Source organism: Ovis canadensis, chromosome 4, assembly GCF_042477335.2.
Source record: "Ovis canadensis isolate MfBH-ARS-UI-01 breed Bighorn chromosome 4, ARS-UI_OviCan_v2, whole genome shotgun sequence".
Taxonomy (NCBI): Eukaryota; Metazoa; Chordata; class Mammalia; order Artiodactyla; family Bovidae; genus Ovis; species Ovis canadensis.
In genome coordinates this window covers 90,987,651-90,993,036 of record NC_091248.1, presented here as the reverse complement: position 1 = coordinate 90,993,036, position 5,386 = coordinate 90,987,651, and the positions used below count along the sequence as shown (strand labels likewise).

Here is a 5,386-nt window from a genome sequence, read left to right as displayed (position 1 = left end):
CACACAGAGGCTCAAAGTAGACCACTTGCTCCAGGTCCATCACCAGAAAGAGATGGGAGCAGCATTCAGCTCTCCCAATCAGACCTCTGTGATCCCCAGTGGGATATGGGTGAAACATTTCTTCTGTTTGTTTTCCATTTAAACTTTGCTACTTTGGCAATATGCAAGATTTCATTTTATGATTTCTATCTTTTGAAAAACACTTGAAAAGGCATTTCCCAGTGCTTACAGAATACATCATTTTAAAAATCACATGGTTGTTAAAATTACTCAATTACTTTTTATAACCAGACTTGACAATAATGTTAGAAATGTTCTAGCAGATTTTCATAGATTATTTTTGAGTCTCATAAGCATGTGCTACAATCACGTTCAGTAAATGAAACCAGCAGAAAATTATTTGATGTAGCTCTGTTAAACTGAGAACTCCGCACTCCTTCCACAGGACCAGGTGCCTGTTAGAGTGTAAAACACAAGACGTCCCGTGGAGAGACTGGATTCATTTTTCCATTCTTGAACAGATCATTTCTGTTCAAAGACGATGTGAACCAGAGGTCTCGTAAGATGTGCTTTGCTGAGTGGAAGACTGTTCTCAGTGAAGAGGCTGTGGGTGCCAGTCTCCAACTTCTTCACCCAAGAGCTCCATCAGTGGAGGTGGGAAACTGTGGTGGGCTTTCATCAAGGGAAGGGGATGTCACAAAAGAGTGAAGTTTGAGCAAAATTTCTTACAATTCGCCATTTGGGGTGTGTATGTGCGTGTGTGAGTGTGTGCACAGATACACCATTCATATACATAAAAACCTAGATATATATTGGATATGTCTGTGCATACACACACATGTGTATATGTCTAGATAGAACATTATGGTTTTCTTTATAAGACCTCTGTTGAATCAGGATAAGCACTCATGCTTTTTTCACTTTTTCCCTTAACATCTAGTAGGGTGCTTGGCTCAGTGCGAGTTTTCCATAAAGGGTGATGAAATGAATGAACAAATGAAGAAAACTTGCACATTAAAATAAGATTTTATCTGGTTATGAAACATATATCAAGGGTTTATAATTTACAGTCTCTGAATGCAGTTGAGTGGGGCCATTAGAGGCTAAAGGAAAGAGAGGAGGAAGGGTTAGTGATGCCCTCCGAGGCTTGCAATTTGACATTTCCACTTTGTTCTTGGACAGCTACATCTCCACCTGCCATCAACCTACCCAAAGGCAAAAGATACACACTTGAGTTGTTGTCTGCCATGAGTGTACTCTGCTGATGCTGGGCCTGCAGTTAGTAAAGATCTGTTTCCCATGTTACCTTGGGGAGATAACATTGTCTCTTTGAGTGGTTTGATTGATATCACACACACACACACACACACACACACACACACACACACACAAGTTAAGAGCTTGGTTGATCCCTTTTGGTACCTGAGGTATTTAATTGACTACGAAATCTGTTGATATGTGGCATCAGAATGATTTTTCAGTAGTATTGGATATTCCCTGGCTTTTCCTGGTGAGTAGAAGAAATAAAAAGATCACCATCTTAGTTTGATAGGGTTCTACCTGCTATTAATAGCAGCCACATTTTATACTGGCTTTGCCAGTTGGAGCCCAAACTGCTACCATTTTCCACTGGAGAGACTTCAACCATTTAGTTGATTATACTTTATTTTCTTTGGAAATTTCTTCTGCAGTAAAGCCCATTTCAAGTTGCCAGAGACCATGCCAAGAAAATATTCTCCAGGCTTCATTCTTCTGTGTCTGCATCCCTGAAGCTCAGATTCCATAATCCATCCCCGAGTACCAGCATCAGGTCAGGGCTGGCTTCCACACTGAGTGCATGTGGCACCTGAGAGCGTCTGCACAGCAGCCCATCCAGGCACCGCCCCGCAGTTCTTTCAGGAAGCAATCCAAGATTAGGTCCAAGGCTCCTCCATCATCCAAGTCTACAAACTCCAGAGCAATACCTCCAACCTGACCTTGGCATGGCTCTGGGGCTTTACTCTCCAGCTTCATGAGAGATGACATTTCCATACAGTAATATATAGCACAACATCTGAAATCACCAGGGTGACTAAAACATAAAGGGAAAAGTGCTCATGGAGTTGAATGAACTTGAAAGACACTGAGGCCAGACGTGGGGACTGGAGCCACCCTTCTCTGCCTGATGAGTGAGGGCTGACAGACCGCACACCAAGAAAGAGCAGAGGGCAGTGGGGGCCATATCACTGTCATGGCTTGAATTGGAGCATTTCATTTTTATTCTTCAGAATCATGTTTGCAGGGCTGTCAGCCAGGGACTTGGTAGTGCTTCTGGATGAATAGATGGTGTCGCTCTCTTTTTAGGGACTAGATGGTAGCTTCTTCATATAGGGATGGAAAATGTGTAAATGAGACCAGTCCAGTAAGGAAGAGTGAGCTGTAAGGAAGTGAACAGTAAGGAAGGCTCAGCCTGTCACCCCCAGAGACCCCCAGTGGCCCTTCTGAAGTAACTCACCCAAATCCATCTCCATCCCACCTTTCTCCTTCCTCCTCTCTCTTCCTGGACATCTGCAGAGGGCTGTGTTCCTTCCTCCAGGGCCTGCAGCTGAGTTAGGTCCAGAGGAAGGCTGAGGCCTGCTGAGAAGCCTGAGAAGCCTGAGAAACAGCCAAGCCTCAGAGAATCACAATGGCTGCCCTAGCTTGCTTTGGATGTTTCTGGCTACTTGACACTGAGCAAGGGCATTCCTCCCAGAATCTCTTTTCCTCATAAAATGAGGAGGATATAAGCTTATAAGGACTTAGTGAGAATGTGCCTAGGTGATCTCACATGGTAACTGCATGTAGTTGTTACCCAATATATGGCATCTCTGCTGTGAGAGAACACACATATATGCACACAAATACACGTACATGTCAATGTGATCTTGTGTATATGCACAATGCACTCACATATATGTACATATTCACACGTGTGCTCATACACGCACACATACGTGCACTTGTGTATACACACGCACATTCGTGTATACACATGCACGTTCATGTATACGCATGCATGGATAGGTGTGAATATGTGTATGTGCACGTGTGTATGTATATGTGCGAATGCATGTGAGCACACTGACTAAGTCTGTAAGGAAGGAACCAGAAGTGATTCCACTTTTAGATTATCCTAGTTCTAAAAACAAGAAAGATGTCTTCTTTCTGGGCAGCAGGGGGACAGCAAAGTTTGCACAGCTGAGATCCTGTGAGGTAGGCAGGGTGGGGGGTGGTGGTGGGGAGGAAAAGAAGGAAAGGAGGTGTGTGGGGCCTGCCTGAGAGCAGGAATCCCTCATGGCTGGAGCCCTTCTGTCTGCTCCCCTCTTCCAGGCTGCAGCTGCTCCGTACCTACTGTAGGGTCAACCTGCTCCCGACACAGCGGTGGGAAAGGAGTCAGGTCCTATTTGTCACACTCAATCTCACCTACGTCTTGGTTCTAGAACTCAGCTTCTCTTGGCTTGCTCTATTTTGGTAAAATACTCAGAGCTTTCATCTTTCTAGGACCCCCAGGAACTCCTCACTGCATCCTTCCCTGCTCCCTGGCTCCCAGCCGGCTCTGCCCCAGCCTCCCCAGTCCCTCTGTGTGCCTGGGCTGGCATATGTTTTCTCACTTTCAGGCAGAAAATAAGCCTGAGCCCCTTTCTAGGAAAAGAATGAGACGAGAGTAAAAGAGTGAAGATATAAGTGTTGCCTGATGCGTGGAAGGAGCAGAGGGACGCAGGCTGACACAGGGATGACGATGCTGTCTACCAGCAGGAGTATTCAGAAGCTTAAATGAAACAATTCAAGCATTTCCCACACTGCCGGACACACAGCAGGAAATGCGAGTAATTAAAAATTAGTGCTTAGTGCTTAGTCACTTTGCTCAGTCACACCCGACTCTCTGCAGCCCCATGGACTGTAGCCCACCAGGTAGCTCTGTCCAGGGAATTTTCCAGGCCAGAATACTGGAGTGGGTTGCCATTTCCTATTCCAGGGGATCTTCCTGAGCCAGGGATCGAAACCATGTCTCTCTCGTCTCCTGCCTTGGCAGGCAGATTCTTCACCACTGGTGCCACCTGGGAAGCCAAGTTTCCATGATGTTGAAGAACTGCTGGGGTCAATATTTTTGATTGTTGTAAATTAGAAGGAGATGCCTTAGCCATACAGTGTTTCAAACGTGGTGATTGTGAGGTGGGAGCCATTTTCCAGGTCCAAAGGGAAACCAGTTTGGGAAGGAACAAAAGCACTTTCTCCTGTGATGATGGAAGAACGTGAAGCAGAGCTGCTTCCTGGCAACAAAAGCTAGGCTTGTGCAGCACAGTGCCTGAGGCCATGGCTCTTGCAGTAATTAAGGGAAGAGCCACTAGACAGGGTGGGTCTGATATCGTGGTATCGTGCAAGCAACAGCAACTTAAGCTGGAGCCATGTACTGACTCTAGGAAGAATGGACAGCTGATCATACATAGCCACCAAGGCTGTCCCAAATAAGGCACTTGCGTAAGCCATCACCAGTCAAATCATCTGTGATGCTTCCTCATCTCTGTGAAACATCTCCCCAGCTTCTCTTGGGGGATGGTTGTAACCACCTTTGGTCTGGTGCTGCCATTTGGAATGGATGCATGCTCAGATAAACGCTTGGGAATTTTCATATGCTTCAGTTTATCTTTCAACACTGAATGAGAAAAAGGCAGTGAGGAGTGGGCAGAAGTGACCTTGCCCTAACTCCCAGTAAGCTGTAGGAAATGCCAAGTGACAGAAGCCTGAGGCTGGTCAGCAGTGTTCTTCCCTGCAGGTTCCCTTGGCTCTTGGCTTGGGTACTGGGGCAGTGTTTCGGTGGGGCTGGCACTACCCTAACTCAGTGAGGAGCAGCTCACCCCCAGCTTTTTATCCATTACCCAGTCTTTTTGTTCATCCTCATGCACAGAGGAAACTTGAAATCCACATCTGTCCTCATGAAGTGTCCCTGGGCATCTGATCATCTTGTTGCAGCTGGCCAACCTTGTGATACCCCCTATAAGAGAGAGAGAGAAAGAGACTATGAGGAATTGGCTCCTGTAGTTAATTATGGAGGCTGAGGAGTCCCTTGATCTGCCCTTTATAAGCTGGAGACCCAGGAAAGCCAGTGATGCAGTTTGAAAGCCTGAGAGTGAGTAGATTCCTGTCCAGGTCTGAAGTCTGAGAACCAGGAGTGCTGAGGGCAAGGGATCAATGCCCCAGCTCATCTAGTCAGGCAGAGGGTGAACTCAGTCTTCCTCTGTCTTCCTGTTCTGTTCAGCCCCTCAAATGTGGGTGATGCCATCCACAATGGGCAGAACCACCTGCATTACTAGGTCTACTGATTCAAACACTGATCTCTTCTAGAAATACCCTCATTGACACATCCAGA

At 46.2% G+C, this 5,386-nt stretch overlaps 1 long non-coding RNA gene across 1 annotated transcript; it reads left to right on the top strand.

Annotated features, from left to right (window-relative positions):
* The first annotated feature begins 453 nt into the window (after positions 1–453).
* Positions 454–1,319, top strand: LOC138439714 (uncharacterized). The gene is made up of 2 exons (XR_011256801.1): positions 454–654; positions 1,183–1,319. It is a non-coding gene; the product is annotated as an uncharacterized lncRNA (long non-coding RNA).
* The last annotated feature ends 4,067 nt before the right edge of the window (positions 1,320–5,386 follow it).